We start from the raw sequence: 26,146 nt of genomic DNA, 5'->3' as shown, positions 1-26,146 counted from the left end.
TCCTTTTTTCTACCTCCTGTTTTTGTTTTGTTTTGTTTTTTGTGGGGTTCTTTTGGGGAGCAGGGATGTTAGCAGCAACAGGGGAGGAGCTAGAAACTATAACAGTAAACATTTATGTTCTTTAATGTCAAACAGTATTTCATCATATATTGAGTCAATATACCTCATAAATAACAGGAAATTATGATCTGTTGTCAAGAAAAAGAAAAAAGGACTCATAAAAATACACTCAAGATGACTTAGATATGGAATAATCAGATAAGGATTGTAAATGTTTTCATAAATATTGTCAAGAACTCAAAGAAAAAGATGGCCATACTAAACAAACACAGGGAATTTCAGCAGAGACATGGAAGATAGAATAAGGAAACAGAATAAGAGGTTCAAGATGGCAACATAAGAAGATCCCGAATGCACTTCTTCCCATGGACAAAACAAATCTACAGCTACATATGGAACAATTTCCCCTGAAAAGAACTGAGAACTAGTTGAACAGCTCCTCCACAACAAAAGATAAAAGGGCTACATCAAGACAGACAGGAGAGGCACACATGCAATCTCGTCAAAACCCACACTAGTCATGGTGAGCCACAAACAAGAGGGATCTTACAAACACCAAACTTCTCCCTGAAGATTGAGGGATTTGTGCTCAAGATCAGGCACCCCAACCCTTGGGACCTGCACTGGAGGGATGAGCCTCCAAAATGTCTAATTTTGAAAATTCACAGGCTTGCATCCAAGAGAACCAGAGTTATATGGAATAGAAATTCTGCTCTTAAAGGGTTCATATGCAGAATCACTCACCCTGGGACCCAGTGCAAAAGCAATAATTTGAAAAGTCTAGACCACATGTGAAGGAAATTCACCAGAAGGCAAAAGCCTATAGGGACTCTCTCTAGGAACAGAATGATGGTGGCCATCTTTTTTACATTTTCCCACTACCTTTTTAGCACCAAGGCTGGTGGGCACCATTTTTGCATTCTAACTCTAAAGAGCTAGTGCTGCCATCAGCTGTGGCAGGTAAGCACCCACCCACCCCACATACCAGCTTCCTTGGCTCAAACATACTCCCCACACCACTACCGCTATCACATCAGAGGTGGTGGGCAAGCGCCCTGCCTCCATGTGCCACAGATGCAGCCCCTCCAGAGGTGGCAGGTGAGTGTCCCATTCACCCACACCACTTCCATGGCCCCATCAGGAACAGCAGGTAAACACCCTGCCCCTTACACACCCCTCTCCAAGCCAGAGGACACATGCAACCCACACAGGGGATACCCCCTGAGCACCATGCTTTGGTGGAGGGAAGGAATGCATTCCTGGGGCTCAGGGGTCTGAAAAAATCAGAGACAACTTGAGAGATAACCAAGAGCTAAGGCATGGTTAAACAGGAAGTTTCACCTCCCACATAGGGCCACCCCTTTAAAACTGGAAGAGATAGCTGTTTTGCTTAACACATACAAACAAACGTAGAGGCACAAGCAAAATGAGGAAACAGAGAAATATGTCTCAAATGAAAGAACAAGATAAAACCCTGGGGGGGGGGGAACAAAATGAAATGGAGATAAGTAATTTACCTGACAAAGAGTTCAAAGTAATGGTCATAAGGATGCTCACTAAACTCAGGAAAAGATATTATGAGCACAGCAAGAACTTCAACAAAGAGAACAAAAGTATAAGAACCAAACAGAAATAACAGAGCCGAAGATTTTTTTTTTAATGATTTTTTATTATGTTAGTCACCATACAGTACATCCCCGGTTTCCGATGTAAGGCTCGATGATTCATTAGTTGTGTATAACACCCAGTGCACCATGCAATATGTGCCCTCCTTACTACCCATCACCGGCCTATCCCATTCCCCCACCCCCCTCCCCTCTGAAGTCCTCAGTTTGTTTCTCATAGTCCATAGTCTCTCATGTTTCATTCCCCCTTCTGATTACCCCCCCTTTCTTTATCCCTTTCTTCCCCTACCAATCATCCTAGTTCTTATGTTCCATAGATGAGAGAAATCATATGATAGTTGTCTTTCTCTGCTTGACTTATTTCCCTTAGCATTATCTCCTCCAGTGCCGTCCATGTTGTAGCAAATGTTGAGAACTCGTTCTTTCTGATAGCTGAGTAATATTCCATTGTATATATGGACCACAACTTCTTAATCCAGTCATCTGTTGAAGGGCATCTCGGCTCCTTCCACGATTTAGCTATTGTGGACATTGCTGCTATGAACATTGGGGTGCATATGGCCCTTCTCTTCACTACATCTGTATCTTTGGGGTAAATACCCAGTAGTGCAATGGCTGGATCATAGGGTAGAGAGCCGAAGATTTTAATAACTGAAAAATATGCTAAAGGGGTCCAACAGCAGACTAGTTGAAGCAGAAGAACGAATCAGTGATCTGGAAGATGGGGCAGTAGAACTTACCCAAACAAAGCAGCAAAAGTGAAAAAGAATTTTTAAAAATATTATGAATGAATATTAAAGGACTTAGAGGAAAACAAACAGAATAACATTTGCAGCATAGGGATTCCGGAAAAAGAAGAAAGAAAGGGGCAGAACACATATTTTTAAAAAATAATGGATGAAAATTTCCTAAACCTGGGAAAAGAAATGGACATATAGATCCAGGAATCCCAGAAAGTTCCAGACAATGAACCCAAAGAGACCCACACCAAGACACATAACTAAAATGTCAAAAGTTAAAGGTAACCCCTCCCCAGCCCCTAAGGGCCAGCGGGCTGCTGGGAGGCAGGGAGGGGAAGGCTGGGCCAGCTGGAGGGTGGGCCATGATGCCAAACTTCTGCACTGCCCCCAACTGCACGAGGAAGAGCATGCAGTTGGACGTGGCCTTCTTCAGGTTCCCGCGGGATCTAGCCAAATGCCAGAAGTGGGTGGAGAATTGTAAGACAGCAGACTTAGAAGATAAAACACCTAATCCACTAAATAAACATTATCAATTATGTGCCAAACACTTTGATACCTCTACGATCTGTAAACTATACATTTTGTCGAGGCATCAGAAAACTAAAGAGTGATTGGGTTATTTTATTTCTCAAAATTAACTGAAGCAGATACTTGTGAAGTCATTGGGAGAGTCCTTATAGGACAGTTCTTCAAGATAATGCAATACCACAATATTTGATCTTACCAGTCATTTGAACAATCCGCGTAGAAGACACAGAAAATGAATAAAAGAATTGAGTGAAGATGAAATCAGGACTCTGAAACAAACAAAAAAAAATTGATGAATACAAATATTAGATGGAATAACTATATAGCTGGTCAAGCTTTTGTACTCTGTAGTGCAGTAACAGATTTTGATTTCATCATTACCATTGCTGTTCTTAAAAATGTTCTATCTTTTACAAGAGCCTTTGGGAAAAATCTCCAAGGGCAAACCTCTGATGTTTTCTTTGCAGCCAGTGGCTTGACTGCAGTGCTGCATTCACTAAATGAAGTGATAGAAAACATCGAAGTTTATTGTGAATTTTGGTTTGAAGAAGCCACAAATTTAGCAACTAAACTTGATATTCAGATGAAACTCCCTGGGAAATTCTGCAGAGCCCAGCAAGGTAACCTGGAATCTCAGCTTACCACTGAGAGTTAGTATAAAGAAACTCTAAGTGTTCCAACAGTGGAACAGATTATTCAGGAACTGAAACATATATTCTCAGAACAGCACCTCAAAGCTCTTAAATGTTTATCTTACTCTCTGTAATGGGACAGCTCAAATCTAATACATGGGAGGAGCACCATGCTGACACGTACAGAAGTGACTTGCCCAATCCCAACACACTCTCAGCTGAGCTGCACTGTTGGAGAATCAAGTGGAAACACAGAGGGAAAGATATAGAGCTTCCATCCAAGATTTATGAAACCCTGTATTTACCAGACATCAATTTTCCCAATGTTTATGCATTGCTGAAAGTCCTATGTATTCTTCCTGTGATGAAGGTTGAGAATGAACACTATGAAAATGAGCAAAAGTGTCTCAAAGCATACCTGAGGAACACTTTGACAGACCAAAGGTCAAGTAACTTGGCTTTGCTTAACATGAATTTTGATGCAAAACATAATCTGGATATAATGGTGGACACATATATCAAACTCTATACAACTAAGTCAGAGCTTCCTACAGATAACTCAGAAACCATTGAAAGCACCTAAGAGACTTTTAAAGTAGGCTTTCTCTTATGCTTGATATTTGGAAAAATCTGAAAGAAATTTGAAAACATCTACAGAAAAGTTGTCAGGTGTATGTAGGTCACTTAATCATTAAATATCTTGACCTATCGACCTCTCATTGAGTACATAAGCCATTGATAATCTGCCTACTTAAATGGCCCTTGTTTAAACTCTCATGCTTTGGAGACACACCTATTCTTCCAGAAGATAGCACTGAAAGTGCCACATTACACTTCTACGGGATCTCTACTAATGGCATTTGGGAACTGTTTTAGTTAAGTCATTTTAGACATAACATTTATTCTCACTAAATCCAATTGTCAGTTGTTGAGTTATCGGTTCTTAGAAGATATAGATTTTGGGGGCGCCTGGGTGGCACAGCGGTTAAGCATCTGCCTTCGGCTCAGGGCGTGATCCCGGCGTTATGGGATTGGGCCCCACATCAGGCTCCTCCGCAATGAGCCTGCTTCTTCCTCTCCCACTCCCCCTGCTTGTGTTCCCTCTCTCACTGGCTGTCTCTATCTCTGTGAAATAAATAAATAAAATCTTAAAAAAAAAAAAAGAAGATGTAGATTTTGAAGAGGTGTAGGAGGAAAGAATACACTTTATAAAATGTTACAATGAAGCTCACGAGTGACCTTTGAATAGTAGGAGTGTTAGTATGTTAAAAATCTGTAATGGACAGTTAAGGGAATTACCAGACAGATGGAGAGAGAGAGAGAAATGTGTGAGCTTGCTAAGTAAGGATTGCAGTGTAGATTTTGTCTTTATCAAATGAACTTAAAGGAACAAGTTACAGTTAAAGTTTGAATGGGAGAGACTACCATTGTTATTCCACATTGGGTTGTTTCTGTTTACATTCCTTTGTTGAGCCTACATCTTCATAAGCTGGTTAGCAGGTATATGTTGAACACCTCTGTTCATGGTCAAGACAGGATCAGAGGCCATGGATACTGACAACTGATTTGTCTGTTTTCCTCTTTTTCCATGATTATATCTACTGCTTTGTCTTGATTTATAAACAAAACCTGGAAAACCTACAAAAATAAGTGTTTTGTGGTTTATCTAGGAATAACACAGAAAATATTGCTGTTATTTTTTGGAGAAGAAAATCAATTTTGTATAGTTTATTTAAACTTAAATAAAATGTGAATTTTGTTTTTTAAAAAAAGTTAAAGATAAAAAGAGAACCTTAAAAGCAACAACAAGAACAAAAAAATAACTTGTTACATATAAGGGAACCCCCATAAGATCATCAGCAGATTTCTTAGCAGAAACTTTGCAGGCTAGAAGAAAGTGGCATGATATTCAAAATACTAAAAGGAAAAACAAAACAAACAAACAAACAAACAAAAACACAACAAAAACCTTCCAAACAAGAATATTCTGCCTAGCAAGATTATCGTTACAAAGCTGGGGGAAAAAAAAGTTTTTTGGACAAATACACAATAAAGGAGTTCACCAACAAAAAAACCAGCCCTACAAAAAAAAAATGTTAAAGGGACTGCTTTAAGCTGAAAAGACAGGGTAGTAATTAGCAACAAGAAAATATATGTGAGCAAAAAACTCACTGGTTAAGATAAATATATAATAAAGGAAGTGGATTAATCATTTTTAAAGCTAGTATGAAAGTTAAAAAGACAAAAGTAGTACAAATAATTATATCTACAATAATTTGTTAAGGGACGCACAAAATAAAGAGGTAAAATGTGACATCAAAACCATATGTAACCATAAAACAAATACCTATTAAAAATACAGAAAGAAAAAAAATACAAAAAAGGACAGTAAGAAAAAGAACCTAAGCACAATACTAACAAAATTGATCATTAAAGCAGAATAGAAAGTCCAGAAATCAACCCAAGCATATATGGTCAATTAATTTATAACAAAGAAGCAAGAATATACTATGGGGAAGAGATAGTCTCTTCAATAAATGGTGTAGGGAAAACTGGACATCCACATGCAATAGAATGAAACTAGATCACTATCTTACACCATACACAAAAAATAACTCAGAATGGCTTAAAGAATATAAAACCAGAAACCATAAAACTCCTGGAAGAAAATATCTCTTAACATCTCTCTTGGTGGTGGTGGTGGTCGTGGTGGTGGTGCTGGGGTGTGTGTGGTGTGTGGGGTGTGTGTGTGTGTGTGTGTGTGTGTGTGTGTGCTCAGTAAGTCAACTTACTGAATGGGAGAAGATATTTACAAATCATATAACTGTTAAGGGGTTAATATCCAAAATATATAAAGAAGTTATACAACTCAATAACAACAACTCCAATTACAAAATGAACAGAGAATCTAAATTGACATTTTCCCACCAAAGACATACAGATGGCCAACAGGTGCATGGAAAGATGCTCATCACTAATCATCACAGAAATGCAAATCAATGCACACTGTGATATCACCTCACACCTGTCAGAATGGCCATCATCAAAAAACAAGAAATAACAAGTGTTGGCAAGGATATGGAGAAAAGGGAACCCTTGTGCACTGTTGGTGGGACTGTAAATTGGTACAGCCACAATGAAAAACAGTAAGGAGTTTCCTCAAAAAATTAAAAATAGAACTACTGCACAATCCAACAATTCCACTTCTGAGCATCTATCTGAAGAAAACCAAAACACTACTTTGAAAAGATATATGCACCCCATGTTCTTTGCACCATTACTTAAAATAAGCAAGCTATGGAAACAACCTAAGTGTCCACTGATAGATGAATGGATAAAGAAGATGTAGTATATATTCACAATGGGAAATTATTCAGCCATATAGAAAATGAATTCTTGCCATTTGTAACAACATGGATAGATCTTGTGGGTATTATGATAAGCAAAATAAGTCAGAGAAACACAAATAACATATGGTTTCATTTATACATGGAATCTAAAAGAAGAAAATAAATGAACAAACAAAACAAAGAAAAACATAGATGCAAAAAACAGATTGGTGTTTGCCAGAGGCAAGGGGTTGGGAAGTGGGCTCAATGGGTGAAAAGGATCAAGAGGTACAAACTTCTAGTTATAAAATAAATAAGTCCTGCATATGTAATACAAATCATATTGTATTACAAATTAGGGGAGTGGGGGGGGAGGACCAAATAGAAATATTAGAACTGAAAATGTTAACATCTAAAATGGAAAAAATCACTGGACAGGCTGAATAGATTAATTTAAAGGCCAATAACTTAAAGAGACAGCCATAGAAATTAACCAATTCTAAGAAAAGAGTAAAAGAATAAAAACACAAACAAAACTCAGTGATCTGTTGGGCAATATCTAGAGTTCCAGCATATATTCAGTAGGATTCCTAGATATAAGGGGTGGAGGGTACTGGAGAAGAGAAGAAATTTCAAAGAAAAATGGCTGAAATATAATCAAATTTGGGGGGAAATGTGAACTGACATATCCATGAAACTCAGAGAATCCCAAGCTGGAAAAATACAAAGAAAACCAAATAGTATAGAGTAAGTGCAGAAAACCAAAGATAAAAAGATATCTTAAAAGCAATGAGAGCTTACTGCCATGAGACAAAAATGGAGATACCAGGTATATCTTTAACATGTTAGGATTTAAAACCAAATATTGCCAATCCACAATTCTATATTTAGTAAAAACGACTTTTAAAAGTGAAGGCAAAATAAATATATTTTCAGATTAATGGAAGCTGAAAGAATTTATTGCCAGCAAATCTCCACTTTAAGATATCCAAAACAAAACTCTTCGCCCTGATGGGAAGTGACACTATATAAAACTCAAATGTCCAAGAAAGAATGAAGTCACGTGGAATTGTGCACAGAGGGGTAAATATAAAAGTTATCTTTTTTTCCTTGTCTTAATATCTATAAAAAACAATTAACTCTGTAAGCCAAAATTTATTTTATTTAAATTCAATTAGCCAACAAATAATACATTAGTTTCAGATGTAGTGTTCAACAATTCATCAGTTGCCAATGACACCCAGTGCTCATCACATCACATGCCCTCCTTAATGACCATCACCCAGTTACCCCATCACCCCATCCACCTCCCCTTCACCAATCTTCAGTTTGTTTCCCGTAGTTAAGAGTATCTCATGGTTTCTCTCCCTCTCTGATTTCTTTCCATTCAGTTTTCCCTCCCCTTATGATCCTCTACAGTTTTTTATATTCCACTTATGAGTGAAACCATACGATAATTATCTTTCTCTGACTTATTTCACTTAGCATAATACCCTCCTATTCCATCCACACTGATGAAAATGCTAAGTATTCATCCTTTCTGATGGCTGAGTACTATTCCACTGTATATATATATACACATCTTCTTTACCCATTCATCTGTTGAAGGACATCTCAGCTCCTTCCACAGTTTGGCTATTGTGGACATTGTTGCTATAAACATTGGGGTGCAGGTGCTCCTTCATTTCACCACATCTGTATCTTTGGGGTAAATGCCTAGTAGTGCAATTGCTGGGTTGTAGGGTAGTTCTATTTTCAAGAACTTTTGAGAAATCTCCATACTGTTTTTCAGAGTGGCTGTACCAGTTTGAGAAACCTCCATACTGTTTTGAGAAACCTCCATACTGTTTTTCAGAGTGGCTGTACCAGTTTGCATTCCCACCAACAGAGAAAGAGGGTTACCCCTTTCTCCAAATCCTTGCCAACATCTGTCGTGTCCTGACTTGTTAATTTTAGCCATTCTGACTGGTGTGAGGTGGTATCTCATTGTGGCTTTGATTTGTATTTCCCTGATGACAAGTGATGTTGAGCATTTTCCATGTGTCTACTGACTATTTGTAGGTCTTCTTTGGAGAACTGTCTGTTCACATCTTCTGCCCATTTCTTGACTGGATTATTTGGTTTTGGGTGTTGAGTTTGATAAGTTCTTTATAGATTTAGATACTAGCCTTTAGCTGAAATGTCATTTGCAAATATCTTCTCCCATTCCATAGGTTGCCTTTTAGTTTTGTTGACTGTTTCCTTTGCTGTGCAGAAGCTTTTTATCTTGATGAAGTCCCAGCAGTTCATTTTTGCCTTTGTTTCCCTTGCCTTTGGAGATGTGTCTAGCAAGAAGTTGCTGTGGCTGAGGTCATAGAGGTTGCTGCCTGTGTTCTCCTCTAGGATTTTGATGGATTCCTGTCTCACATTTAGGCCTTTCATCCATTTTGAGTCTATTTTTGTGTACGGTATAAGGCAATGGTCCAGTTTCATTTTTCTGCCCGAGGCTGTCCAATTTTCCCAACACCATTTGTTGAAGAGACTGTCTTTTTTCCATTGGGTATTCTTTCCTTCTTTGTCGAAGATTAGTTGACCATAGAGTTGAGGGTCCATTTCTGGGTTCTCTACTCTGTTTCACTGATCTATGTGTCTGTTTTTGTGCAAGTACCATACTGTCTTGATGATTACAGCTTTGTAATACAGACTGAAGTCTGGAATTGTGATGCCTCTGGCTTTGGTTTTCTTTTTCAACATTCCTTTGGCTATTTGGGGTCTTTTCTGGTTCGATACAAATTTTAGAATTGTTACAGCTCTGTGAAAAATGTTGATGGTATTATAATAGAGATTGTTTTGAATGTGTAGATTGCTCTGGGCAGTATATACATTTTAACAATATTTATTTTTCCAATCCATGAGCATGGAATGTTTTTCAATCTCTTTGCATCTTCCTCAATTTCTTTCCTAAGTGTTCTGTAGTTTTTAGAGTACTGATCCTTTATCTCTTTGGTTAGGTTTATTCATAGGTCTCTTATGGTTTTTGGTGCAATTGTAAATGGAATCAATTCCTTAATTTCTTTCTTTAATCACATTGTTAATGTATAGAAATGCAACTGATTTCTGTGCATTGATTTTTTATCCTGCCACATTCCTGAAATGCGGTATGAGTTCTAGCCATTTTGGAGTGGAGTCTTTTGGGTTTTCCACATAAAGCATCACGTCATCTGCAAAGAGTGAGAGTTTGACTTCTTCTTTGCCAGTTTGAATGCCTTTTATCTCTTTTTGTTGTCTGATTGCTGAGGCTAGGACTTCTAGTACTATGTTGAACAGCAGTGAAAAGTGGGCATCCCTGTTATGTTCCTGACCTTAGGAGAAAGCTATCAGTTTTCCCCCTATAGAGAATGATATTTGCTGTGGGCTTTTCAGAGACGGCTTTTTATGATATTGAGGTTTGTTCCCTCTCTCCCTACACTGTGGAGAGTTTTAATCAAGAAAGGATGCTGTATTTTGTCAAATTGTAAGCCAAAATTTTAACAATGTATATTGAGTTCATATCTTATAAACTTGTGAATGGATTGCGTGTACTGTTGCAAATTTCTTAATTTTGTACTAAATTATATAATATTAACTTCAAGTGGATTGTGGCAACATAAAAGCAATCAGTTAAAAATAATAACAAATAGGAAAAGATGTAGCTAAAAAGCATCAAGACTCTATTGCACTAAAAAAATTAAAAAATAAAAAAAACAAGAAAATATTTTTTAAAAAGTAGTGCAGTTGTTATTACTTAACCTATTCAAGTTGGAACATCATTGAATCATGTCTTTAAGACCTGAGTTTGGATCACCATAGCTTTAGTGGTTATTTCTTAGTTTTATACTTTAACACGTTATTTCTACAGTTCTGACATATCCTGTGCTAATAATATATATATTAGGATTTTTAAAAATTTTCACACACGTACTAACAAATAGCATGGAAAGTAAAATGGAAAATTCCAGAATTCCACTTCCATATGCCTTCACCTATCCAAACTTCTCCCATAGTGGAGCACTGCCAAGTACTCTTCAGAGTTAATCTAATTTATTTCTGCTCAGTTCTGACTTATATATATATATATATATATATATATATATATATATATAATGTCAGGGACCTTTTTAGTCTCCCCCAGCTCCAGTCAGAGGATAGTGCTTCTCCCCATAGACCACCCCAAAGCTGAATCTCAGGAGTCTGGGGGGTGGAGGGGGGAAAGCATTTGTGCTCAACAACGGTAATTAACAAATGGCAGTTTTCCCCCCAGTGTCCGAAAACACAGGCTCCCCTCCCCCACTCCGGAGTCCCTGCCTTCCCGCCTCCAAAATCATATTGGCCTCTTACAACTCTGTGAGGAAAAAAGCCAGAATGCCTGGGCCTGCGCCTGAGTGCTTCCTGCTAGCATTGCATTGCCAAGGCCAATTCTCCAAGCCAAAGGTCTGGGGGGGTGGGAGCAGACGCAAATTAACCGGGCTCTTGGGAAAGAGTGGTTTCTTTTCCTTTCCGCGCATAGTAATCCCTGTCAGCAAAACTCCTCAAAAACTTGCGTCTCCCATTAGAGGCAACCGTAGACAGGCCCTTACCTTTCTCTTCACCTCACACTACAGCTGTGACAACTTCTCTCTCCGTGTCCCACTCCCCCTCCTTTTTTATGTGGACGCCCACACCAGGGGGCACCCGCGCCTCCGGGGACAACCGACCCTCGGCTGCAGAGCGCCAAGCGCCAGGCGCAGGGGGCGGGGTCCAAGGCCAGCGCGACCGCGCGCCCTGGGGGCGGGTCCGGGCGAGCCGGGACCACGCCCCTGAGCCCCGCACCGTCCCCTCCCCTCCGGGCTCTAGTTTGTTTTTAATTTGAAAAGTCCTCCTCTTCCTTCTCTCTTTCCTCGCCCCTCCTCTTTACTCTGCTCCGCGGGGAAAGTTAGACGCCGGGCCTGGCGTCGCGGGTACGGAGAGGACAGCGGGCCGGGCGGTGAGTGGGGCCGGACGGCGGGCGAGGAGCGGGGTCCGGGAGGCGCGGACGCGGAGCTGCCTGATGAGAGGAGGCCGGGAGCTGGCGGACGCGGGGACGCGCGGCGCTCTAAGCTGGCACTCGCCCGCCCGCTGTGCCGCGCGCTGCATCCTCAGGTGGTGCGGGAGTTTCAGGGCTCCCGGCGCGCCTCTGCAGGAGACTCAGTAGGACTAGTGGAGGGGTGTGTGCTCTGGGAGAACTGGCTGTGCTTCCCGGCCTTCCCTGCCCCGCTTCCTAGCGCCTCCTGCGGGAAGAAGCCGCGTTGCCGGGGCTGCTCTGCTCTGAGTGTCGCGCCGGAGGGTTTCTACCTGACCAGACTCCTGCATGTCATAATGAAAGTTTAACTTTATAGTTCTTATTCTTCAGAATTAAGGAGAGATGATAAAAACAAAAGTAGCTAAAATTTGGCTACACGAAATAAAATACTGCATGGGGAATTCCAATAAGACCAATGACACATTTCAAAAATATTTCAACATATAATAAAGTTCTAACCTTCGATAAAGAACGCAGATTGAAAAGAAAAACTAATAGACACAAATGGACAAATGGCAGTTTGTAAAAAAGGAGATACATGTGACTTTAAAACAAAAAATAACCTCGTCAACGAAAAATAAAACTACAAGTTTTCTTTCACTATGAGATTTAACAGTGACAAAATTTTGATAAAAACTCTGTTGGGAAGTGTATACATTATTGCCAGGAGTGCAAAATAATTCTTCTTTTTTGTTATGTAATTCGACTATAGCTATCAGAACAAACAGCATGAGACTTTGATCCAGCTGTTCTACTTCCAGGAGTACATCCTGCAGAAATAAATAACCCTGTATTTATTTGCACATTTTTTGAATAACAGAAATTTGGAAGAATTTAAATTCCATTAACTCGCCAGTTAAAGAAAATCTATTGCAGTCATTAAAAAGAACAAGGGCGCCTGGGTAGCGCAGTCGTTAAAGCGTCTGCCTTCGGCTCAGGGCGTGATCCTGGCGTACCGGGATGGAGTCCCACATCAGGCTCCTCTGCTATGAGCCTGCTTCTTCCTCTCCCACTCCCCCTGCTTGTGTTCCCTCTCTCGCTGGCTGTCTCTCTCTGTCAAAAAAAAAAAAAAAAAAAAAAAAAAATCTTTAAAAAGAACAAGGTTTATATCGATTGAAATGTAATCAATAAGACTTTAGTAAGTTTAAAAACAGATACACAAACTCATATGGAAGACTGTCATTTGTATTATAAGATGCTATAGATAATGTTTGTGTCCATTCAGAATTGGTATGTTGAGTCCTAATGCCCAGTGTGATGGTGTTGGGTAGTGGAACCTTTGGGAGATGCTGAGTTCACGAGGATGGTACCCTCATGAATGGGATTAGTGCCCCTACGGAAGAAGCCAGAGAAAGATCCTTTGTCCCTTCCACTATGTGAGGTTATAATAAGTCTGCATCTGGGAAGATGGCCCTCACCACATCATTTTTGTTATAGCAGCACAGATGGACTAAGACACAAGGTGTACATATTAGTTTGGTTCTTAGAATGTCTCCTGGAAGACAAAAAATCTGGTATCAGTGGTACCTCTAGAGATGAAAAATAGAGTTTGGGGCAGAAGAAATCCTTACTTTTCATGACATGAGTACTCCATGACTGCTTGAATTTTTTGTTATTGTGTTTGTTTGCACATAGCATCAATTCAAAGGAAGTCTATCTTTGTAAATGTAGGATTTCTTGTCAAAATGATTTAATCATAGGCCACATGATCTCCTGCTTTATTATAATTTTCAATGCCAGAAGACTAGACAGATAATGATACAATAAGACATCTCTGTTAATTGTCCAGATATAATTTACATGGTAATATTTACTTAAATGTATTCTGTAAACCTCCCGAGAATATTGTTCTTCCAATATTTTTATACTCCAAAATGACAAAAACAATTTTCCTGAAAGCTAAAATTGAGAGAGACCTGATAGTCTCTCTAAATCACTTACCCTAATTTAGTATATTTAATAAAATTTATCTATGGACTGTAGTTATCAGCTTGTTTCCATTCAGTCTTCATGCTTTTATTTTATTTTTATTTTTTATTTTTTTTAAAGATTCTATTTATTTATTTGATAGAGAGACAGCCAGCGAGAGAGGGAACACAAGCAGGGGGAGTGGGAGAGGAAGAAGCAGGCTCATATCGGAGGAGCCTGATGCGGCGTTCGATCCCAGAATGCTGGGATCACGCCCTGAGCTGAAAGTAGACACTTAACGACTGAGCCACCCAGGTGCCCCTCATGCTTTTATTTTAAAATAAAGCCAAAAGCTGACCTTTACAATCCCTAACATTTGTTGAAAAGAAGAAATTATTCCTTCATATACCATTTGTATGGAAGGTTATAGCATGAATAAAATAAGAAATATATTCATGCAGATTCAAAAATGATAATATAAGATCAATTAGATTTTGCCAAAATATCATTTGTTCATAGTGAAAAGCCTTCACTTCTCAATTTTTTGTATGATTGATTCCATGTTAATACATAATTAAGTGTACACATTATAGGGTCCTTGGTGGCTCAGTTGGTTAAGCATCTGCCTTCGGCTCAGGTCCTGATCTCAGGATCCTGGGATCAAGCCCCAACTTGGGCTCCCTGAGTCTCCTTCTCTCTCTCCCTCTGCTCCTCCCCACTGCTCATGCTGTCTCTCTCTCTCTCAAATATATAAATAAAATCTTTAAAAAAATGTATACATGTACAGTTCTAATAATAAAAAATATTATGAAACTATAGATATCTGTATATTTAAGTTATCCCATTGTAATAGATCTTTGTTTATCTTATTAGTGGAAAACCTGCAATAGTGACTTTTAGGATAGTTTTTCTAATCCCAGCACATGTGACAGCAAACTATAAAGGTGCCAAGGTGCTGAGTAGGAATGACTGAATCCTTCATAGTTATTGGATTTGAGTTCATATTGTGCTCACACAACTATCCAGATCTTAAGTAACCAAGAAACTCATGAAGCTAGCCAACATAGTATGCCATAAGAGCCAATAATTAATATGTATTAAGAGAATTGAACTTGAAAAGGTGTGCATAAACTATCTGTCTGATGAACTCAGAAGGTCTTTTTACTTACAGATTCACTATAAGAGAGTACTGTCAGTTTTGGGGTTTTTTTTCCATAGATTAATTTTAATTTTGCAAGGTCATGGTAACAAATACACATTATTTTATGTTTTTAGTTTAGTGATCTTGGGAATTTAAAATGTAAATAGGGGAATTTGTTGCTACTATAGATGCCTTCAAATTACAGTGATTCTTGGCTTTTTTTTTCTTCTCTTTGTTATAAAATATAAAATTTACCATTTTAACCACTTTCAAGTATATGGTGCAGTGGTGGTTCTATTTTTTTTTCAACTTATTCAGGTTATTAAAACTATTATACATTTATTTAGAAAAGTTGAAGAGGAAATATTGCTTACACTTTAGTATTTCTTCTAGGTTTTTCAGACTTTTTAAAAACAAAATTATCCACATTATAATTTTCATATTGTAAACATTTTATGACTTTTACAAAAGTATTTGTAACCATATCTCTTAAAGGTGGCAATGAGATTGTATCAGGAAGTCTCATTATAATGTATTTATTGAACCATTATGAAACATTTGCATTATTTTTCTTGTTTCAATATAATGAAAACTACACAGTGTTTATACTGTCACAGTACAAAGTCAACTATAACTATTTAAAAATGTATTTAGCTAATTTATTTTTCTGACACATTTGGGAGAATATTTAAATGCTTGAGAAGGTAGGGAAATGACACTTTGGAGATATTTTCATTAAATTGATAAAAAGTTTGGGAGAAAGCCAGTCGTTTGTAGGAACATCATATATCCTAGTAATCATCCATTTTAAAAATATCTGCTATTTCAGATACCCCAGAATAGTATTTTAACTGAAGTTTAAAAAATATTGTTATAATTTAAGAATATATATTTACTTATAAAAATCTTCAGCAGAGTGATCTAATGTTAAAATAACAACAAAATTCCCCTTTTAAATTTTGCCATGGAAGGCTTTAATTTGTATTTCAATTTTATTCTCAATTATTTTTGTATTATTTTAATGTTAAAGGTCTATATAGTTATAAGTTTTTCAAAAAGTGCCCAGAAGAAAAGAAATAATTGTAAACTTGATCATGTCTTAGGTTCTTGGGAATCATTTCCCTAGGTCATAATTACTTATCTAAATGCAGAGAAATCTCCCACCCCTTCCACCATGTGAGGATAAGAGCTGTCTATGAACCAGGAAGTGGCTCTCACCAGACACAAAATTTGCTGGTGCCTTGATCTTGAACTTCCCAGCCTCCAGAATTTTGAGAAATAAATTTCTGTTGTTTATAAGCTACCCAGTCTATGGTATTTTGTTAGAGCCACCCAAGTAGACTAAGATAGGTGCTTCCACCAAAATGTAATCACTTTTAAAACGCTTGCCTTTTCAAAAATGTTTACTCTTGTGAACTTACTTAAACTTATTTACTTTTTTACTACTAATTCTCTCCCTGTTCTCTCTCACAAAGTTCCATTATCAGCAGACTGTATCCATTACTGCCCCACCTTCTTTCCCTTTGCACCATCCAGTACCACTTCCCAGTCAGAAAGGGGCAGGTGTGTTTTCCTTTTGGTCCAGCAAGTCTGTTGGACCATAGTAGGATGGCAACACTTCCTTTCATAAACATGCTCTCCCCTTGGTTCAGTTTCCCAGGAAAGAAGGTTGGGGAAGCCTGTGAAAAGCATCTTTTTCATGAACTGTGTTTATGTCACGAGAATTCTTGCCGCAGACTTTTTTGTGAATTATTTACCTACCTCATTATGTTTACTAAAATATGTAAACTGATTCAAGTTTAAAATTAGAGTTAACATTTTTAGTATTCATGGTAATGTCACACATGAATTAACTGTTTATAATTCACAAAACTCTTGCTGTGCAAAAATAAATGAAATAAACCAAACATCAGTGCGAGATGGTGGCATAAGAAGATCCTGAGCTCACTTCTCACAGACATAGCAATCTACAACTATATGTGGAATAATTCCTTCTGCAAGGGACCTAAAAACTGGATGAACAGAGCCTCTGCAATCAAGGATAGCACTGAGATGGGTAGAAGAAGCAGAGCTGTGTTCTTGATAAGGAAAAAAAAAAAACAAAACCACAAGCCAAGTGTGGTCTTTTTTTTTTTTTTTTTAAGATTTTATTTATATATTCGACAGAGATAGAGACAGCCAGCGAGAGAGGGAACACAAGCAGGGGGAGTGGGAGAGGAAGAAGCAGGCTCATAGCGGAAGAGCCTGATGTGGGGCTCGATCCCAGATCGCCGGGATCATGCCCTGAGCCGAAGGCAGGCGCTTAACCGCTGTGCCACCCAGGTGCCCCCCAAGTGTGGTCTTTTATGGTCAGAACGGATCACAAAGGTAGAGAACTTCTTTGTGAAGAGCAGGAGATTCAAGCTTCACATCAGGATCCCAACCCTTAGATTCTGCACAGGAAAGATGAGCCCCCAAAACACCTGGCTTTGAAAACCATCGGGGAATACATCCAGAAAAACTACAGAACTGCAGGGAAAGGTAAATCTTCTCTTAAGGGCTCAGGCACGAACTCACTTAATTTGGTAACCGGCATGAAAAGACCAGATCAAAAAGCACATAGTAAAGGAGCCCACTTGCTAATCTTGGAGCATCTGCCAGAGAGGCAAGAGGCATCTGGGCCTCTCCACAGGGACTGAAACACTGATAGCAGCCATTTCTGCTGTCTCATTCAGTGGCTGATCCTGGTGCTTGTGGGCACTGTTTTGGAATGTTCCCTCTAGACTGCCAATGCCAGGATGCATTTCCCACCAAGAGCACATACAGCCCTGCACCTTGACTAGGCCTCATAGCCATCATGATGATAACCCCACCTGCCAACGGGCCGACAGCTATCACAGTCAGGCCTTGCAGCTAGCTGGGCTGGAAACCAGCCCCATACACCAGCATGCTAGCGGTAGTCACAGCCCTGTCACAGTAGGAGGGAGCATGCAGCCCACATAGGGGACATCTCTGAGCACCTGGCTCTGGTTGCCAGGGGGAATTGTGCTTCTGGGCACCATGGGACATCTCCTACATAAAGCCACTCCTTTAAGACTGGAAGACATACCTAAGATGTAACTCTCTCATACATATAAAGAAACAGAGAGCTAGGCAAAATGAAGAGATAGAGGAATATGTTCCTAACAAAAGAACAAGACAAAACCTTCAGAATAAAGAGCTAAATGAAAGGGAGATAAAGCAGTCTACCCAATAAAGTGTTCAAAGTAATGGTCATAAATATGCTTACCAAACAGGAGAAGAATATATGAACACACTGAGAACTTCAATAAAGAGCTAGAAAATATAGGAAAGTACCAATCAGAACTGAAGCATACAATAACAAATGAAAAAGACATGAGAGAGAATAAACAGTAGATTAGAGGATACAGAAGATATCTGAAAGACACAAAAGTGGAAATCACCCACAATGAACAGGAAAAAAAAAAAAAAAGAATATAAGAAAATGAGGACGGGTGTGCTTGGGTGGCTCAGTCGGTTAAGCGTCTGCCTTCAGCTCAGGTCATGATCCCAGGGTCCCAAGGTCCCAGGGTCGGGATCAGGCCCCATGTCGGGCTCCCTGCTCAGTGGGGAGTCTGCTTCTCCCTCTCCCTCTGCCCCTCCCCAGTTCTGCTCATGGTCTCTCACTCTCCTCTCTCAAATAACTAAATAAAAGTCTTTAAAAAAAAAAGAAAGAAAAGAAAATGAGGATAGTTGGTTAGTAAATCTCGAAATATTCTGGTGGCAAATGGAAGTATGAATCTGATTGATCATATTTCTGTAGGTAAAAAACTCCAGACTTCAGATATTTATGCTTTATCTCAGTGTGCTTGCTTGAGTGTTATATATTGAAATTTCAGGAAATAGAAGGTGGGACTTAAAGTGACTATACATACTCCTCTCCACACAAAAAATGCTTACATTGAAATTTTTTTTCATCATGCTTATGTCATACATCTTTCAGCATAGAATGAAATAATTATAAATGTAAAAGATAGTTTAAAAGACCTCTGGGGCAACATCAAGCATACCAACATTTGCATTGCAGGGGTTCCAGAAGGAAAAGAGAGACAGAATGGGGCAGAAAACTTATTTGAAGAAATAATAGCTGAAAACTTTTCTAACCTGGGGAAGAAAATAGACATCCAGGCCGAGGAAGTATGGACAGTCCCAAACAAGATGAACCCAAAGACATCCACACCAAGGTACATTGAAATTAAAATGTCAAAAAACTAAAGAGAACATCTTAAAAGCAACAAGGAAAAAGCAATTAGTTATATGTAAGAGAACTCCCATAAGACTATGATCGTTCAGCGTAAACTTTACAGTCCAGAAGGGAGTGGCATGATATATTCAAGGTGCTAAAAGGAAAAAAATGGCAATCAAGAATACCTGACAAGGTTATCATTCAGTACTGAAAGGAAGATAAAGCGTTTTTCCAGACAGGCAAAAGATAAAGGGTTATTCACCACTAAACCAGCTTTATTAGAAATATTAAAGGAATTTCTTTAAGCATAAAGAAAAGGCCAATACTAGAAAAAAATATGAAAGAAAAAATCTCACTGGTAAAGTAATATAGTAAAAGTAGTGGGTCGACCACTTATTAAGCTAGTGTGAAGGTTAAAAGACAAAAGTAGTAAAATCAGCTATATTTGCAATAATTAGTTAAGGGATACACAAAATAAAAGATGTAAAATATGACATCAAAAAACAAAACAGGTGAGTAAAAATGTAGTGCTTTTAGAATGCATTCAAAATAAAGCAATCACCAACTTAAAATAGACTGCATTCATAGCTAGATATATATGAACCTCATGGAAAACACAAAACGAACCCTATAATAGATACACAAAAAATAAAGAGAAAGGAATCCAAACATAATACTAAAGAACAGCCTCAAATCACAAGGGAAGAGAGCAAGAGAAGAACAGAGAAGAACTACAAAAGCAACCAGGAAAAAAAAAATGAACAAAATGGCAATAAAAATGTACCTATCAGCAATTACTTTAAATGTAAATGGACTAAATGCTCCAATCAAAAGATATAGGGTGGCTGAATGGATAAAATAGCAAGATCCATCTAATATGCTGCCTAAAAAAGATGCATTTCAGCTCTAAAGACATACACAGACTGAAAGTGAAGGGATAGAAAAAGATAGTCCATGTAAATGGAAATGAAAAGAAACCTGGGGTAGCAATATATCAAAGTAGAACTTTAAAACAAAGGCTGTAAAGAGACAAAGAAGGGCATTACATAATGATAAGGGAATCAATCCAACAAGAAGATGTAACACTTTTAAGTATTTATGCACACAACATAGAGAGGCACCTAAATACGCAAAGCAAATATTAACAGACATGGGGGGGAGGAATTCGCAGTAAAACAACAATAGTAGGGGGACACTTTAACACCCCCTACCCATATCAATGGATATTTCAGCCAGAAAAGTAATAAAGAAACATTGGCCTTAAATGGCACATGAGACTAGATGGATTTAATTAGATATATACAGAACGTTCCAACTAAAAAAAGCAGAATACTCTCTTCTCAAGGGCACATGGATCATTTTCCAGGATAGATCACGTTATGCCACAAAACAATCTAAATAAACTTAAGAGGATTGAAATTGTATTCAACATTTTTCCCAACTATGATGGTACGAAATCAGAAATAAGTTACAAGAAGAAAACTGGAAAAAACACAGATGGGGAGGCTAAACCATGTGCCACTCAACAACCGCTGGGTCATTGAAAAAATAAAAAAGGAAATGAAAAAACATACCGAGACAAATGAAAATGAAAACACAATGCTCCAAAATTTATGGAATGTAGCAAAAGCAGCTCTAAGAGGGAAGTTTGTAGCCGTACAGATCCACACAAGAAACCGGAAAAAGTTCAAATAAACAATCTAAATTCATACTAGAAAAAGAAGAACAAACAAACAAAGCCCAGTTAGTAGAAGGAAGAAAATAATAAGATCAGAAAGGATGTAAATGAAATTGTTACACAATACATATGTACACACAAAGAAAGAAAAGATAAGTAAAACTTAGAGCTGGTTCTCTGCAAAGATAAAGTTGGTAAACCTTTAGCCAGACTCATCAAGAAAAAAGAGTAGGTCCAAATAGATAAAATCAGAAATGAAAAAGAAGTTAGAACTGACACCAGAAAAATACAGGGATCATAAGAGATCACTATGAACAATTAATGCGAACAAATTGGACAACTTAGAAGAAATGGATGAATTCCTAAAAACATACAATTCTTCCAAGACTTAACTAGGAAGAAACAAAATCTGAACAGACCAATTACTAATAATGAAATTTAATCAGAAATCCAAAAAACTTCCAACAAACAAGAATTTAGGGCTAGATGGCTTCACAGGTAAATTCTACCAAATATTTAAAGAAGAGTCAATACTCATCCTTCTCAGCTATTACAGAAAAAAAAAAAAAAAAAGGAGTAGGAGGAGGAGGAAGAAGAAAGAAGAAGGAGAAGGAGAAGAAAGAGAAAATTATAGGCCAATATCCCTGATGAACATAGGTGCAAAAATCCTTAACAAAGTGTTAGCAAACCCAATTCAAAATACATTAAAAGGATCATACACTATTATCAAGTGGTATTTATTCCAAGGATGCAAGGATGGTTGCAAATCAATGCGATACAACACATTAACAAGATGAAGGATGAAAATCATATGGTCTAGGCAAAATGTTCCCAAATTGTGAAAACTTTCGCTTGTAGACCCAAAATATTAACATAAATTATTTTGTACTGAGGCAATAAACAATAACCATATGTACATACAGACACTTATGTAAAAGTGTATTTTATAGTATTAATCATAATGCCAAAAAATTAAAGCAATAATAATGAAATAGTTTGAATAAGTTAAGGCTCAGCCAATAATAGATTGCTTTGTAATCACTAAAATTGTGGTTTAAAAAATATTAGTTATATCCAAAATATATTCATTAATGTATGACTATAATGAGATCCTTTTTTTTTTTTTTTTTTTGACAGAGATAGAGACAGCCAGCGAGAGAGGGAACACAAGCAGGGGGAGTGGGAGAGGAAGAAGCAGGCTCATAGCGGAGGAGCCTGATGTGGGGCTCGATCCCATAACGCCGGGATCACGCCCTGAGCCTAAGGCAGACGCTTAACTGCTGTACCACCCAGGCACCCCTATAATGAGAGATCCTAATTTTATTGTAATATGTAACTCATGCCTCATGCATACACACAGAAATTCACATACACACAAATGGATTATGCCAACATTTTAAGGATGGTTACTTTGGGAAAGTAGGAACAAGGATGTAGCTCATTTCTTTTTTATGACTTTTTGCATTTCTTGATTTTCTATCATGTAATAATGTATTACTTTGATAAAAAAGCAATGTGTTCTTGTGTGTCTATGTTGTTATAATGATCTTCTAAAATTTTCAGCAGGTTCATGTTGGAGGAGGTCATCAAGAACCTGTGACCACCAATTGACCTGTGAACTGGACCCCAGCAATTACAGCTCCTCATCCCCCCACCCTGTCCTTGGAATGTGCAATCTACTTGCCTTCACCAGGCTAGAAGCTGCCCATGGACACAGACTTGAAATAGTAATATGGTGTTGAAACCTTATGGATGTTGTATGTGACAGCCCAGGGAAGGCCTCTGTATAAATTTTAAGATTCTGGTGGTGGGTGTGGAGATCTACTCACAGTCTGCAGTTGCCCAAGACAAGCTATGTATGTAAGTACCGTTGGTTTTTTTGTTTTTATTTTTTTAATTTTTTATTATGTTATGTCAGTCACCATACAGTACATCCTTAGTTCCTTAGTTTCTGATGTATTGTTCCATGGTTCATTGTTTGCATATAACACCCAGTGCTCCATGCAATATGTGCCCTCTTTAATAACCATCACTGGCCTATCCCAATCCCCCACCCCTCTCCCCTCTGAAGCCCTCAGTTTGTTTCCCAGAGTCCATAGTCTCTCGTGGTTCATTCCCCCTTCTGTTTGCCCCCTCTTCATTCTTCCCTTCCTTCTTCTACCGATCTCCCTGCTATTTCTTATGTTCCATAAATGAGTGAAACCATATGATAATTGTCTTTCTCTGCTTGACTTATTTCACTTAGCATAATCTCCTCCAGTCCTGTCCATGTTGCTGCAAATGTTGAGTAATTGTTCTTTCTGATGGCTGAGTAATATTCCATGGTATATATGGAACACATCTTCTTTATCCATTCATCTGTTGAAGGGCATCTCAGCTCCTTCCACAACTTAGCTATTGTGGACAGTGCTGCTATGAACATTGGAGTGCATATGGCCCTTCTCTTCACTACATCTGTATCTTTGGGGTAAATACCCAGTAGTGCAATTGCTGGGTCATAGGGTAGCTCTATTTTTAACTTTTTGAGGGACCTCCACACTGTTTTCCAAAGTGGCTGTACCAACTTGCATTCCCACCAACTTTCTCCGCATCCTCTCCAACATTTGTTGTTTCTTGCCTTGTCCAATTTTGCTATTCTAACTGGCGTAAGGTGGTATCTCAATGTGGTTTTGATTTGAACTTCCCTGATGGCTAATGATTTTGAACACTTTTTCATGTGTCTGTTAGCCATTTGTATGTCTTCATTGGAAAAGTGTTCATATCATCTGCCCATTTTTTGATCTGATTATTTGTTTCTCATGTATTGAGTTTGAGAAGTTCTTTATAGATCTTGGATACCAGCCTTTTATCTGTAGTGTCATTTGCAAATATCTTCTCCCATTCTGTGGGTTGCCTCTTTGTTTTGTAAGTCCCGTTGTTAATTAAACTTGCCACCCATCTCTGTAGGGAGTTTGGTTTCAGATTCCACTGGGGAAGCTACAAAGGTTGTGAACTAACATCTAATTTACCTGTAAGAACTAAAGTGGAATAGCTACTTATGGTATAGAAAAAATAATTAACATATTAGCCTTTTACTGCAAAGACTAATAAATGATTCATTTTTAAGCACAGCGTATTTACTTGGGATTATTAGCACATTACCTTGTATGAACCCAGCCTATATCCCTATTGTGAAATATAAAGTTTATGAAATTTGAACACTTCAAAAGTATTATTCCTGTTTACTAAGAGCTTTATCAAGACTCTCACATAAACGATTGTGTAAATATCATCTCATTTTATACCATGAAGCACTATAGTAACAAAGTAAAATTATTCAGTTTTTCATATTGCAGGGTTGCAAAAAAAAAAGACCTCAATATTTATATGTTAAGGATTTAATGGATATTATATTTTCCTAATTTTCAGATGTTTTTAACACTGTTTCCATTACCTTCTCTTTGAAGTCTATTGCTAAATAAATGTGTTCATCTGGATGATATGACATGATGAAACTATACTGAGCTAAAAGCAAAACCCACAGACACTTAAGATGTACTTACTCTATCTCATTTGTCTTTCATTTAGCTAGAAATAGAAAAGACCCGCTCAGCAATGTCTCCATTTTTAGTCCATTCCAGTGTTAAGCATAGTATAAACAATGCTCATGAAATGGTACCTGCTGGAATCATTGACAGTGGAAGTGAGGAAGAAGTTAGTGATGTCAGCGGGTTGCACAGCACAAAATCTTAGGCATGGGTGCTCAGTAATACATGTTAAATGACTGAAAGGCTAACAGCTTTTTTAGTACTATACTTGAATATAGACATTTATTCTTGGTCTCTTCATTACTTTGTATATTTTATCTTTTGAAATAATAGTAACATGAAAATGTATTGAGGGCTTGCTCTGTGCCAGGCACCATTTTAAATGCTTTCCAAATGGGATCGTTTAATCTTCACAGCAAGAGATCTGTGAGGTGGATCCCACTATGATCATACTCATGTTATACAGGATAACCCAAGAACAATGAGGTCGCCTGATTCAACCCCCATAAAGGACATCTCTGGAATCTGAACCCGTACTCTGGACCACTGTCCACACTGTCTGAAATGGAACAGCAGCTTCCCTTTACCAGCCACCAACTCTTCTGTCCTCCTCCACATATCCCATCATCTTTTCAAACGATATCATCATCTAACAGTTTCAAGTTAAACCCACAGAGGAGATGAGAGATTTTATTGTTATTTTTAATTTTTTTAAAGATTTTATTTATTTATTTGTCAGAGAGAGAGAGAGAGAGAGAGCACAAGCAGGGGGAGTGACAGGCAGAGCAGGCAGAGGGAGAAAGCAGGCTTCCTGCTGAGCAAGGAGCCCGATGTGGAACTTGATCCCAGGACCCTGGCATCATGACCTAAGCTGAAGGCAGATGCTTAACTGACTGAGACACCCAGGTATCCCGAGATGAGGGATTATAATAGCTGCAAAAGATTTGCAGAAACTATTTCTTCTGCTCCTGGTAAGTAAAAATCAGAAGGAATTGTCTAGACAGTGACCCCCTGCTTTCTTTTCTCTCCTCTCACATTCGAAAGCCCTAGTGACAGGTAGGACCCAGGCTTTTAGATTGTATGTGCAGGTTTCCAAGCCTCATGCCTAGAAAAGTGCAAGGTTCCCATGTCCAGTGGCTTCTCTGCCTAGAGGATAGGACACCGTCTAGTGCATACACAACTGCAAAGGGCTGACCATTCTTCTGGTTTTGTAATTGAAGTTTTAGATGTCCATGGTTGGGCTTGAGAGTCTGTGGCTTCATTGAGTTTGCTAGCCTGTCACTGTTTACAAAGGTGGAATTGAAGAACAAGATAGAGCGCAGCTGCAACGTTGAATGCAGTGTCCCACGTAAATGCTGTCTTGCTGTGGAATGCAATTTACACTATCAGGGCTGCCTTGTAAAGCAGCAAGCCACACCTGCACCGACCTCGTCCTATCCAGCCCATTTCTCCTTTCCCTTTTTATTAGGTTCCAGTTGGCTTAGATTCCCCTGTATGCAGCTTAAGCCCTAAAAATGCAAAAGACCTCTGCAATGGAGAGCTCTGAAAACCATATAAAGCTAACATGTTATGAAATGGAGCTTAGTTTAGTTTCCTAATCTGAATTCTATCTCACATAAAGCCCAAATTCAGTCTCTCTTCAACCTGTGGAAGTTTTTATTATTTTTTTTTATTTTTTTGTAGTTTCAAGTTTTTCT

The 26,146-nt window shown here is 38.3% G+C and overlaps 2 long non-coding RNA genes and 1 pseudogene across 4 annotated transcripts in view; 2 read left to right on the top strand and 1 right to left on the bottom strand.

Annotated features, from left to right (window-relative positions):
• The window catches only part of LOC148108413 (uncharacterized), a 129,788-nt gene extending 118,143 nt beyond the window's left edge, over positions 1-11,645 (bottom strand). The window contains exons 1-2 of the long non-coding RNA XR_015727892.1: positions 11,510-11,645; positions 3,150-3,222 (exon numbers count right to left, since the gene is read on the bottom strand). This is a non-coding gene — a long non-coding RNA (uncharacterized LOC148108413). The remainder of the gene's footprint in view (positions 1-3,149; positions 3,223-11,509) is intronic.
• On the top strand, positions 3,246-4,168 carry LOC148108414 (52 kDa repressor of the inhibitor of the protein kinase pseudogene; annotated as a pseudogene).
• A 98-nt stretch (positions 11,646-11,743) lies between the features above and the next one.
• LOC123802517 (uncharacterized) overlaps positions 11,744-26,146 on the top strand; it is a 75,856-nt gene continuing 61,453 nt past the window's right edge. For all 3 annotated transcript variants that reach the window (XR_015727889.1, XR_015727888.1, XR_015727890.1), the window contains exons 1-2: positions 11,744-11,895; positions 22,486-22,782. This is a non-coding gene — a long non-coding RNA (uncharacterized LOC123802517). The remainder of the gene's footprint in view (positions 11,896-22,485; positions 22,783-26,146) is intronic.

Source organism: Ursus americanus, chromosome 20 (genome assembly GCF_024610735.1).
Source record: "Ursus americanus isolate L20-20 chromosome 20, mUrsAme1.1.p, whole genome shotgun sequence".
NCBI lineage: Eukaryota > Metazoa > Chordata > Mammalia > Carnivora > Ursidae > Ursus > Ursus americanus.
The sequence above is the reverse complement of the archived record's forward strand: the minus strand, read 5'-3'. Positions and strand labels throughout refer to the sequence as shown.